This window comes from Mastigoproctus giganteus, chromosome 13 (genome assembly GCF_048544385.1).
Source record: "Mastigoproctus giganteus isolate SK-2022 chromosome 13, ASM4854438v1, whole genome shotgun sequence".
In the NCBI taxonomy this organism is placed as follows: domain Eukaryota; kingdom Metazoa; phylum Arthropoda; class Arachnida; order Uropygi; family Thelyphonidae; genus Mastigoproctus; species Mastigoproctus giganteus.
This window is the reverse complement of record NC_143587.1, coordinates 109,426,992-109,441,292: the sequence shown is the minus strand read 5'-3', so window position 1 is coordinate 109,441,292 and position 14,301 is coordinate 109,426,992. Positions and strand designations below refer to the sequence as shown.

Here is a 14,301-nt window from a genome sequence, read left to right as displayed (position 1 = left end):
ACAGGAATCTGGGAGAAGACGGGAAACAAGGGAATGGACCACCCGAGAAGAAGCCGATTGAGGATTTATGGGGAAATATATGGAGCAGAGAAGTAAAACATAACAGTCGTGCCACCTGGATAGAACTAGAACGCAAGAAAACCAAGGATGTACAAAAAATGAGAGGGCGGGAGATTCGGGAAGAAGAATTAAAACAGACGATCAAAAACTCTCACAACTGGCGAACTCCAGGAACAGATAACGTCCAAAACTACTACTGGCAGAAGAAGCACACTTGCACACACAAGAACGTGGCAGAGCAGTTCACCCGAATGATAAGGCACCCAGAGACCATCCCGAAGTTTCTCACACAAGGAATCACATATCTGAAGCCTAAAAATGAAGATAGCAGAATCCCGACGAAATACAGGCCAATCACCTGCTTCCCTACAATGAACAAGATCCTGACCAGCTGCATAACCAGGAAGATAACAGCCCACTTGGAGAACCAGAACATAATGGCCGAACAGCAGAACGGATGCAAGTGGCTGAGCAAAGGATGCAAGGAGTAATTAACCATAGATGCTGCGGTTATGGAGCAAGCCTACAAGAAGCGCCGCAATATGTACACAGTCTACATCGATTACTGCAAGGCCTTCGACTCCGTGTCTCATAGCTGGCTAATAGAGGTGCTGAATATCTACAAAGTCAATCCGATAGTGACAAACTTCCTAGGAGAAACGATGGCGAAATGGAGTACCACCATTAAGGTTGAAAACATCACAACCAGGCCATCCCCCATCAGGAGAGGAATCTTTCAGGGAGCCCATTGTGGTTTTGTCTTGCATTTAACCCGCTATCTACCATGCTCAATAGTAGCAAGTACGGATATAACCTCAAAGAAGGAAGGAAGAACCTGTACACCCTCACCTACCTGATGTACATGGATGACATCAAGCTCTATGCAGCAACCGAGAAGCAACTCCAGCAACTACTCCGGATCACCGAAGAATTTAGCGAGAACAGGATGGAATTTAGTCTAGAAAAATTCGAGACCCACACACTGCACCAGGGAAAATTAGTCGGCCAAAACTACGAGCTGCTGACTGGTAAAGAGATCGAAGCCATGGCAGAGGGAGAGGCTTACAAATACTTGGGAATGATACAGGCTCAGCAGTTAGAGCACAAGGAAATTAAGGCCTTCTTGACCGAAAAATACCATCAGAGGCTCAGAAGCCTGCTGAAAGAAAAGCTGAACAGAGGGAACACAGTTCAAGCCATAAACACGGATGCATTCCCAGTGCTAACCTACTCCTTAGATTGGACTAACACCGAGCTGGAGGATATCAGGAGAAAGACATAAAAAAAAAAAAAAAAAAAAAATGATGACCAAGAGCCGCCAACACCACCCGAAATGTGAAGTGGAGAGACTGACAATTGCCCACAAAGTAGGAGGAAGGGACCTGATAGACTTCATTGAACAACAGAAAACAGCGATAGTTAACCTGATGGATTACTTCCAGAAACACACAGTAGCAACACTCCAGCAGGACATAAGGAAGATAAGCTGTATACCCCACTCAACCTAAGCGAGGATTCCCCCCCCCCCAAACCACTAGGTAGAAACGAAGCTAGAAAGGTGGGCAGAGAAGTCACTCCATGGCAGACACTATAATCATCTCCATCAAGATTACACAGATAAAATTGCTTCCAATGCATGGCTCACGAACTTGGCGCTCTTCCCTGAGACTGAAGGATTCATGCTCGCCATCCAAGAACAGGTAATCAACACCAGGAACTATAGAAAATACATTGCCAAGTAGCCCCGAGTGTTCGATGACTCATGTAGACGATGCCACCTGGCCTCAGAAATGATCCAACACATCACCGCGGGATGCAAGGTGATCACCCAGACTGAGTACACTCATAGACACGACCAGATAGCCAGGATAATGCATCAGAAGCTAGCAAGGAAATACCAGTTGACCAAAGAAAGTGTACCATACAACAAGCAAGAACCCCAGGGACTGCTGTACTGGGACCGCGCCATAATAACGGATAAGACCATCCCACACAGCAGACCGCACATAACCCTTGTGGACAAGATGAAAAAGGCTACCTACCTGATTGACATAGTGGTGCCCAACACTAGCAATGTCCAGAAATCCCATGAGGAAAAAATTAGGAAGTACACGAACCTGAGACATGAAGTCAAGGAGATGTGGCATATTCAAGAAGTATCGACCATCCCGATCATTGTGTCAACCACCAGTATGGTGCCAAAGACTACATAGCAGCCTAGCAACAATAGGTCTCCCAGAGAACACCTACAAGTAACTCCAGAAAGTCGCAATCCTGAACACCTGTAGGATAGTCAGAGATTTCCTCGACCAACAGTAACACCAGACATTACAACCGCCCTGTGTACTTGGCAGTAGTACCCGTCGCAGATTGGAACCCCCCAATCAGGGAGAAATAATATAAGAGCAACAATAATAATAATAATTGCTGTACCATAGAAATAAACATATAATAAGCAATTAACAATTATAATTAGCAAACATATAAATAAAAATATATAATAGAATAAAAGAAAATAATGATTATGCAGCTAATTATTGATAACATTGAATGGTACTTTTTTGAGGACTAACACCATTCAAAATATCCCAACCAATAATTAGCAAGGCTATCTGTTTCTGATTGTTATCTGCCTGTTTAACTAGCTCCAAATAATAAACATAAATGTAATCTATGCTAAACTTTAAATTTAACAGCAAACAGACAAGGTAATAGCTAGCTCAACAGATAGCTTTGAAACAAATAATGCAGAAAAAGAGTGCCAACCATAATTTTCACTTCAGTTGTAGTGTTTTTATTTATTTTATACATGTGCAAAAGAAAACTTATGCTGGCTTAAGGAGAAAGGGGGTAAAAATAAGTATAGACAGTAGTATTACTTCAATTTCCCTCGAATTACTCTAATACAGGGGTTCTCAATCACGGAGGAATTTTAGGGTTTCGGGGGGGGGATTGGGACCACAGATTGACAGGCTGAAACTGTTGGAATATTGATCCTCCTACAATTCTACAGATTGTACATAATCTACAGGACATCACATTTTATTGGATGTCACATATTGAATTACAAATAACCATAAATAGTTTACTTTTTTATCTTTTTGTAATGCACCTTTTGAGTCAGACAATTTTGGAAAGGGGGGAATGACATCAATTTTGGAAAGAGGGGAATGACATTAATTTTGGAAGGAGGGGACAATGACATCAATTTTGGAAAGGGGAGAATGACATTCTGACATATGGTGAAAAGGGAGCATGGGGAAAAAAAGTTTGAGAACCACTGCTGTAATAGATCTTGAGCAGTTAGAAAGTAAAAAGTGAAAAGCAAAGGAAATAGCGTTTTATTATTATTATTATTAGCCACATGGTAAAAGGAAGCCTGAGGCTTATGGTGCACCAGCCAAAAAAAAAAAAAAAAAAATTCCCGAGTTACCCTGAGAGAGAGACAGAGAGAGAAGTAGAAAGGAACCACCAAGAAAGAGAAGAATGATGATATCCAGCTCAGGACCCTGGGTTTGCCAAGCCCATACTCACCAGATGTGAGCCCCCGGGGTTAAATATATAATTGTACTTTGGGTTTACTGGGAGCGTAACTGTCTGACAGTAGGGCAGCTAACGCAGCGACTCGGCCAGAGCAGCCATGTGAATCAAGAACTGATGCTCCAGGAATGCTGGGATTTTGGGTTGCCTAATTATAAGATTACAATACCCATTTGACACATTCAGTCAAGTCGAATGGAAGAGGGGGTCGTCGTTCTTACAGCGCTTGCATAAAGTGGAATAAATATCGTATGCTTTATGATGTTAAGTTGGGAGGATCATAATGGAAGATTTTACAAAACGAGACGCGCCTTAATGAATTACCTTATTTTTAATATTAAGTATAATGTGACATTACCGACGAGAGAAATGGACCGAACAGCATTTCTCTGTTCTTCGGTCCGTCCGAGCCTTGATTGTATAGTAACAATTTGTATTGTACGTACTGCATGCTCTAGAATGGCTGGTTAAATATTCAGATTAAATGGCAGATTAATTAAATTGCAATAATTCACATATAATTGTTACATCCCTCCACCTTCCTATAAAAATATCACCATCATCATATTTCTGTCACCTTGAAAAACAGTGGATCGGCATATATTCTCAGTTTACTACTGTAATTTGTTATAATTTTTCTCTGTTAACGTGTGAAATACGTTTTAAGCTTAAACCCTGACAATATCGATGTTTTATTATTTTTAGAGTATCTTCCATATCAAAATTTTCATTAGAACTTTTCATTTCATTGCTTTGTGGTTAAATCGGTACCAATAGAGAAGTCTAAATATGAACACAATATTCGTATATTATGATCGTTGCCCATGGTACAATAACCAGATTCTTTATTCCGAAAGTTATAAATCATCTGTTATTAATATAGTTTAATATTAAAAAGAGATAGTAGTTCAGTGTAACAAATGCAGTTCAGTGTTTTGTTTCATCAGTGTATTGTGGCTGCAATGCTGTCACGCAAACAAGGCAAAACGGAACCAGTTTCAACAGTGCTGGTTTTAAAGTGAAATATGAAGGGGATGGAGAAAGAAGCGGTTAATTTATCATCATTATTCCAGAAGATGTTATTATAAAATGAACTGCTTCATGTGTTGGATTCAGATTTAAATATCAGTATGGTGCACTTCGTTCGTATGCCATCAAAATTTTTTCCATTGCTTATTTTAACCCCGTCAACAGAAGTAGTGTTAGATTTCTACTGCGCGTGGAATGAAAACACTTCATATTTGCGTATCTCGTAACACATCGGTTTATTCAGGAGTAAAAGACAATAACCCAATATCTTCGAAGTGCGACTATAACAAATGTACTTGAATACTGTACGTACGTTTTCATTTTCAGTACTATTTCTGATAGCTACTTTATCATATGGCAGTTCAATTTTTAAATTCCCTATGTTTGCCTTTACTTTCTATGACGCTAATACTCATCTTAAATGATGTCTGAGTAGCTAGCTACAGTATTGTTGTATTGTTTTTTCAGAATCGTTGACTTCAGGGACACTGCCCTGCTGCTATTTTTGGGGTATGCACCGGAGCTACAGTGTTAGCACCGAATTGCCTACATAAGCCACGTGTCTTAAGTTGGGACGATATCTCTAGCCGAATGCTTTTTCTCTCGAAGTGCCGATAACTGACGCGATAGGTTTGTTTCGTCTGCTGGAGTGTCTGCTTGCTTTGAGCAATTTATGGTATGTATGAGAATTAGGTTGAGCAAAACTTAAGTATGTTTTCTTCATTTAAAGAGAGGCGAAGTTAGTTTCTCGGTGTTTTTATTAGGAACTTCTTTCAGTATTCTTTCGCCTTGTAACTTTTACATTTCGTCCATTATTTTTTAAATGTTCGTCTTATCAATAAAGTTAGGATTTAACAGATTTAGTGTTCACATCGTAATATCGGTTTTGGAAACCCCTATACGTCCACTGATTTTTTTCTAAGATGACGTGATTAATGCTGTGTTTAAAAATAAATTGTTATCAAGTATTGAAGTGTAAGAACTGAAATAAACTTGCAAATTGCAGAACAGTATTATTCCAATTATAAATTACACTTTCAGGTTAGCTTTATTTGCAGTCTACAACCAGGTTTTGTGGAATATTCATAAATGAATGTGTCATACCGAAATGATCAGATATTCATTTTTTTTTAATTTTATTTTTTATATTTTTATTAGGCTGGTGTCCCGTATTACTCCTTATCGAGTAGAATGCCCCTTATTTTTCGAGTAAAGGTAAAAGTGGCCCTTTTAAATTGGTGCTGGTACCATGAATTAGTAACCTACAATGCCACCTTGGTACATGTATTACTGGACTTTGTTAGAAAATTGTTATGCTCACGTAGAACAGCTTAAAAACACAATGTACAGATATAGTGTTTACTGTGAAAATATCTAAGTTAGTTAGTTACAGCTGTGGTAATGAGGAAATGTATGTGGACACACATTAAGACAGTAGTTTTCAACTGGGGTGCCACGTAATTTGGGTTTAAGTTACTTAAACTTATTATTATTTTAAAAAATTTATGTTTATTTCATTATAAAAAGGTACATCCTTATCTTACCTATGTGAATTAGGATTTTCTGTGCTTACCACTATAAAAATTAACAAGAGAGAAAGACTACAAACTATTGAGGAAGAAATGAGAGCATGTCTCTCCAACATTTCACGTAATATCAAAAAGATCTGCTAATCACACCAGGCACAAATATCTCATTGAAAAGTTTACGCAAACCAAGTGTTCAAATCAAGTGTTCCACTGTGCGGTATTTTTTTAATATGGTGATCTGTAATTGATGTTATTTACTACTTCTGTATAAAGAATAAAAATATTATATAAGTATATATAATTTGTATTATGAATTGTAATTTTTTTTATAATTATATTATTATAATAGGTATCATATAACATATTTTTTTAATATTATATACATATATACAAAGATAGAGAGAATTGGATCTAACAGGCAGAAAACTGAGTAGGGGTACCACAAAATAAACTAAATTACTTAAGGGTGCCATTATTAAAAAAAAAGGTCGAAAACCACTGCATTAGGATATTGATCGTATCCTCAAAAAAAAGAAAAAAGTGCACAACGAGTAGACTATGCTAGTTTATCACAGCAATCAAGCAGGCACAATAAAGTCAGAAGTCTTATGGGCACCAGAGCTGTTGTAGTGTATAAACATATTTTTTTTTTTGTGATTAGTTTCATCATCATCAGCCATTTTCAATCCACTGCAGGATGAAAGCCTCTCCAGCAACTTTCCACTTCCTTCTGTTTTGTGCAGTGGACATCCATTTACTACCCACAAACTCGTGAATTTAATCCATCCATCTTCATTGTTGTCTTCTAGGTTTTCTAGCTCCTCTTGGGTACCATTCTGTTATTTTCTTAGTCAATCTGTCATCATGTCTTCGAGCTATGTATCCTGCCCAAGACCATTTTAGTTATTTAGTTTTGATAAGAATGTCCTTTACTTGATTTTTATGCCTAATCCATATGTTTCTCTTCTTATCTAACAGTCTGATTCCCAATATAATTCGTTCCATTCTTCGCTGTGTAGTTCTCAGCTTCTCTTCCATTCTTTTGGTGAGTGCCCAAGTTTCACTTGCATAAGTCATGGTGGAGAGTATACACTGGTTCATTATTTTACTTTTCAGACAAATTGGGATATTGCTCCTCAGTATGACTATATTTCCTGAAAGCTATTCATCCAAAATTTATTCTTCTCTTGCCTTCCAGCCATTTATCATTATTACAGCTAATGACTTATCCCAGGTAAGTATAGGAATTCACCTTTTCAATTACTGCTCCTTCAATGATTATATCCCTTTCTGTGGCATACTTGTTCATCATTACTTTTATTTTAGCCATATTCATCTTTAGTCTGAAATCCTAACTAATGACCAGGTTTAGGCGCATTATAGCCTTAGTCGCTAATGCGCCAATAAAACCCAAGCAGCAACAACAACAGCCTTACTAACTCTGCATAACTGATTAAGGTTCTCCGGGATTATGGCTTTTGGTCACAATGTCATCTGCAAATTGTAAATGGTTTAGGTACTCTCCATTCACATTAACTCTTTTCTGTGGTCAGTGCAGTCTTCTGAAAGCTTCCTCAAGGGCAGCAGTAAACAACTTGGGAGATATTGTGTCTCCTTGTTGAACTCCTTTCTCAATTTAAATTTGATACTATCTTTGTCTAATCTAATAAAGGAGGTAGCATTCTCATATATCCTCAAAATCATAATATATGGGGTATCTATGCCTTGTCTTTCCAGTGCCCGAAACATTGCCTTATGCTGTATGGAGTCAAATGCCTTTTCATAATCCACAAATGTCAGGCATAATGGTGTTTTATATTCATTTGCTTTCTCCATTAGCTGTGATATTACGTGAAGGTGATCCATAGTTGAGAATCCTGTCCTAAAACCAGCTTGCCCTTTTGGTTGATTCTCATCAAGTATTCTTTCTAATCTGTTAGTAATGACCCTTGTGAACAACTTATAGATGTGGGATAACAAGCTAATTGGTCTATAATTTCCAATTTATGATTTATCTCCTTTCTTATGCAGCAAAACTATGATTGCATTATTACACTGCTTAGGCGTCACGCCTTTTTCTAATGCATTTTGTGAAGAGTCTTGCCAGTTTCTGTGTCATGTCTCTTCCTCCCAATTTTAACAACTCTAGTGTAACTTCATCTTTCCCTGGGGCTTTCTGATTCTTCATTTTCTTCAACGCATGTTCTACCTCATTAGGAAGGATATCAGGTATGTCGTATGTGTTACTAATTTATGATCCCTTTTTCCCCACTGCTGGCATCATTTCTCCGCTCCTTGTATAATTCTGTATGGTAGTCTATTATTTGAATTATGCCTTCTCTGCTATTTATAAGTACACCATCTCTATTCTTCAGTTTCAGTATCATTTGTCTTTCTGTATTACTGCTCGCTGTTGATTTAAATCCTTTGTTTTCCCTTAATGCTTGTTCTACTTTTCTTATGTTAAATCTTCTTATGTCCTCTCTGAGTCTCTTTCTAGTGGCTTTGCATAATTCAGTATACTCGATTTTAACCTTGTCGTTGTTTATCTTGCTCTTCATGTGTTGTCTTCGGTTCATCATGACAAGTGTTTCTTGACTTTTTTCTTCTTTGGATTTCTTTTTACCTATAGGTTTCTTGGGCTTTATCACTTTCAGAAATTTGTAATATTCCACATCGATATCTTGGCCCTGAACAGGTCTGCAGAAGGTCAAACTTGTTCTTAAGTTCCAGTACATACTGCTTTTTCTCCTCTTCTGTTATCTCAAAGACCTTTGTCTTTGATTACATTTATATCAAGTGTACATTTGTATGATACATTTATATCATTTTGTGATCACTTCCAACATTTACCTTGTTCAGGATGTTAACACTGTTCGCAATATATATTCTGTTAGTTAGGAAGAAGTTAATTCCATTAGTTGTTAATCCATTTAAGCTCTTCCATGTCCACTTCCGGTTCACCCTTTTCTTGAAAAAAGTGTTCATTACTGACATTCCTCTAGATTCTGCAAATTCTACAAGTCTTTCACCTCTTTAATTTCTTTCACCAATTCCAAAATTTCCTATAGTTCCCCTTTCTGTGCTGTTTTGTCTCTTTCCAACCTTAGCATTGAAGTCCCCCATAATGATAGTGTAATGGGTTTTCTGCTCATATAGAAGACTCAATTTCTATGTACATTTATTCAACCTCTTCTTCATTGTGGCTCGATGTTGGTGCATAAATCATTATAACTTTTAGCTTGTACCTCTTAGAAATCCTGAGTAGTAGTCTTGACACCCTTGGTGATGTACTTTTGAATTCCAAAATGGGCAATGGTAAAGAAAGCCAACACGATAACTTACACGGAAAATTAGTTTCCCGATACGGCACTCTAGCACTGATTGCTCGGTAAACAGACGGTAGGTGTTATCGGTCTGGAGCAAAGTCGAGAATGATATATTGATTGACAGGTAGGCATGGCAAACGATGTGCTGCTTGGTGCGTGAACACAACACACGATAACCGCGTTAGAATCTTTTTAGTAGCACTGAGATGCACTAATGGTAACTTGCTCTAATGAACACTTTCCATAATGATGAAAAAGGTCAGGTTACCTCCACTTGAATCCCATGGGAGCTTGAATCCCTCCTGAAGTGGAGGGGTAACATAACCTTTTTTCTTTAGAATCACAATCATATTTAGAAATGCATTCATAAAAAAATAAATTTTTTTATGACCGTTTTTTTATTTTCTTGTTCAATAATATGTCCTAATGGTGAAAAAAGGTCAGGTTACCTCCACTTGAATCCCATGGGAGCTTGAACCCTCCCGAAATGGAGGGGGTAACATAACCTTTTTACTTTAGTATCAAGTGAACTAGCACATAAATTGTTTATTAACAAAATATTATTTTTTTATTACTGTACTTTTATTTTTAAAGACACTCGTGTGGATACACACGTATCATAACATCAATCAACACCTCAACAGCTATTCACTATATATATATATATATATATATATATATATATATATATATATATATATATATATATATATATTGAATCTTTCTTTCCTTATATTATTTCCTAACCTAACGTTTAAGTTTAGGTCACTAAATATAAGGAAACCTTTTATATTATTTCCTAACCTACCATTTAAGGTCAGGTTATAAAATATATGAAATATAATGAAAAATAAAGAAACCTTTTCCTTTTTTCGTAACGAAACCTAAATCAAAAGTATAGTAAAAATACTCATAAACTCCAAAAATCTGCTTTTAATGACGAGAAAAAAAACATAATGAAGAACATATAAAAATGAACGGAACGAAACTTTTATTAATTTACTTTTCATCAAAAAATCAACCAACATTTTATTTTCCCTACAAATTTCTTCATCTTTAAAAGATTCATCGCTACTATTACTTGTTTACCATTCATTACAAAACATTATGCACCATTCTTTACTCACAAATACACATTATAATGCCAACCAATGACTACACAGTAGCTTGTCCTCTGTCGCACCCACCACCAATCATTTCATCGTTTGCCACGCTTACCTGTCAATCAATATATCCTTCTCGATTTCGGCTCCAGACTGATAACATCTACCATCTATTTACCGAGCGAGCAGCGCTAGAGTCTGGTGTTGGGAAACTAATTTTCCGCGTAAGTTATCCGACGTTTCTCGTCATTCTCGTGTTGGCTTTCTTTACCTTTTATTTTCTTGTTCAATAAGGTTCTTTTTTATTTTCTTGTTCAAAAGTTCCTTCAAGTGGTGGAACTCTTGTTCAAGTTCCTCCACTTGAAGATATAAAAAACAAAATGTTTTTTTATACCTTTATGGACCAGAAAGTCAACTCCACCTTGGCTCCTTTCCCTGTTTCCATTGGTGTACAGCAGATTTCCACATGATAAACTTATAAGCGATTCATTTCTTCTTCTTGTTTCAGCCAAACTGAAGATATTCCAATTCGCATTTTCTAATTCCTTTTCCAGCTCTGATATCCTATCTTCACCGATGAGCGATCTTACGTTGTAACAGGCCAAGTTCAGTTTCTGTGCATGGCAGCCTGGTTGTACCCAGAGATTCTTAGCACCCTCTGCTTTCACTTAGGCGCCTCCGTAGCCAGGTGGGAAGGAGCAGCAGTGCGTAGCACACGCTTCTTGATTAGACCGGGGTTCGAGCCCGTCACCACCAAATACGGAGGATGCGGAAAGGTCAAGGGAATGACCACCGCATATCCCGGAGCAATATGGCCTTAGTTGCTAATGCTCCTAAAAAAAAAAAAAAAAAAAACCAAATCTGCTTTCACTCTTATCCTCTCGCTGCATAAGAGGGGGGAGTGAAAGCTGCTGGGGACTGAGGGCCATTTGTTTCATCGTGCTGGAGGGTTTGGTCTTTTCCTTTCACGCTGACCAGGTGTCTTGATGAGAACCACTCTACATGTTTGTTGCCACCTAAATGACATAACAGGGCTTCAGGGCTTACCATTGAGAAGGTGTGCATGAGTGGATTTTAGGGAGGCAGGCCAACCGGACTTCTAAATCTTTTGAAATAGAAAGATATTGGATCCATCAGTGTCTGATAACACACAGGATGCCTGTTCCCCTCTAAGCAAGTGATTAGTTTATCACTTGTGAACCATTTTTTCAAATATAAATTTTCAATGGGTACCTTAAGTTTTAATAATGAAAATAGCTATCAATATTAATAGTGGCAAATGATGCAAAAAAGCAAGTTTATACAGAATCAGACAGGAAAAAAAAAAAAAAAATCCTATTTCATCTATCCATCCCCTCCAGTAATTTTAGTTTTTCCTTGAATTTGCTCAAACTATCCACTTCACACAGCAACAGATGGAAGCTTGTTGCAGCTATCAAACAACAATCTGTTGAGGACACTCTCTTCCTCACATCTATTCTACAACTATTCTTCTTCTTCTTGAATTTGAATTATGCCCCCTCATGTGGATAGACTGTGCAAGAGGAACAATCCTATTAGCATTGAGTTTGTTCGAGCCATTTAAAGCCTTAAACACCCAATCAGATCACCTTGCAGGTGTGTAGTCAATAGATGCTGCAAATTGCAGAACTGTGTATCTTGTAAGTTTACCCTTTTGTTGCCCTCACCAATTTCCTTTGCACCCATTTCAGCAGATCTACAAATTTCTTAAAATGAGCCCTCCAGTCACTAAGTAGCTGAAAGGGGGGGGGGGAACATTCAAAACGTTCATTTTATAACAGTGGCATGTCATAATTGAGAAACAATTGCATATTATGGTTCTAATGCATTTGCATATAATGGGGAACACTATAAACAAATTTGGTGAAGTGTCCTGTTTTCCAAACATATAACACTGATAGATTAAATATGGTGCAGTGGAGCATCCTTTTAGCCATAGCTATATTTATTATATTATTATTATGAAGAGGCAGGACTTAAAAAGTTAAGTAAAACAAACAATACTGTGTGGGTGAGTTTTTTCTTTGTTTTATTTTATTTTACTTATTTTTTTATTTTGCCTTTACTACTTTAAACCCTACCTTGAAAAAAAAATCTTCCTATCAAGATTTTAATTTAGCACCCTCGTGCCTCCAAGGCCCACTTTTGCTACCTGACTCGTATACATAGTATATTTCACAGAAGACTGCTCAGGAACTGAGAGTAATTATCCCTTCTTTCAGTTGGCATCCAGGGCTATTATACTGAAACAAAATTCCATTTCAACAAGCAAAGTGTGTCTCTGAATAACTAACTCAAGGTTATAACCAAACATGGATTTTATTACAATTACATACACAATTATATATATACACATGAATTGATAATGTATAACATAACATACAATGGATTATTCTAAAATTGCTTAGTTATATATATAGTTGTTTCTACTACATGCTTTCCAATAGCCTTACCTTATATTAGGAACAAAGATGCTTGAAACAAGGTTCCTTGCCTTTCACCTATTATTTATCCTTTCTTCCCATTTTCTATTTTTTTTCTTTTTGTTATACAATTTCTACTCCTTTCTCTCTTGTAACTTACACAGGATACACTGTTACATTCCTTAAATGGTCACCTTATTTCCACTTCTATTACAACACATTCAATTATACCTCTATGGCATTAATAACACTTTTTATTATTAAATTTTAGATATGCCATTGATCATATTTCCCTTCATTTATTACCACAACTTCAAAAATTACTCTTAATTCCTTATTCCTCTTCCTTGTACATTTCTTATCCTGCAGCAATTACAGAACTTAATCTGATCTAACCAGAAAAATGTATTCAGAAATGCCTTTATTGTTAGGCTTATACATAAATTTTATCTCCTTATCTTTAACACTTCTATTCTTACTACAAATCCTTCCATTCACTTTCTTACTTTAACCTAACCTCTTTCCCACTATTACTCCACTCATTACCCCATTCTAAATTAATGCTTAAACCAACCATGTTTGCCTTAGATTAGATTTACCCTTTTTTGGTTCATCCATCTAATCCTATCTTTCTCATTGAATTTCCCAAATATCGCACTACAATCCTTTCTCTAACCTGTCACTTGCTTAATATAACTTATAATTTTTTTTTTTTATGAAACCCCAAACACGAGAGGTATTAGAACCTATAGTACTTAGTACTGTGCTTGGGTTGGAGGTTGAGAAGATGAAAGAAGATATTTGTTGACATTAGACTTGAACTTCTGTAGACTGTAGTTTTCAGGAAATACATATTAAGCTAATTATTAACCTAACTGCCCTCTTTATTATTAACCTAACCATAATTAACCTAACTGCCCTCTTCTAAATGGAATCTAGAAGCCTGAGAGAGGTTTTGGAGGCACCGCAGCCCCAGACCTGGGAACAATATTCCATGAGAGGGTGTGTTTGTTATTTGTACAGAGGGAACACCTTTTTGGAAGAAAAGTAAAAGCAAAAGAGAAAACCAAGTTTTTTTGGATGCAGAGGAAGCAATATTTGTAATGTGCCTGTGCCAAGAGAGATTAGGAGTCAGGGTAATCTGCAAAAGAGATATATCATCTTGCCTAGAAATCGGAGTGTCACCAAAGATAAGCACAGGAGCTGAAGAATCCTTTTTGGGAGATATAAGACAGGACTGAGTTTTAGAAAGATTGAAATCAACTAA

At 36.9% G+C, this 14,301-nt stretch overlaps 1 protein-coding gene across 1 annotated transcript in view; it reads left to right on the top strand.

The window, feature by feature from the left end:
• The first annotated feature begins 4,689 nt into the window (after positions 1-4,689).
• Positions 4,690-14,301, top strand: part of LOC150076349 (uncharacterized) — a 231,160-nt gene continuing 221,548 nt past the window's right edge. The window contains exons 1-2 of the mRNA XM_090387328.1: positions 4,690-4,934; positions 5,098-5,305. The gene's annotated coding sequence lies outside the window, so the exon portion shown is untranslated. The remainder of the gene's footprint in view (positions 4,935-5,097; positions 5,306-14,301) is intronic.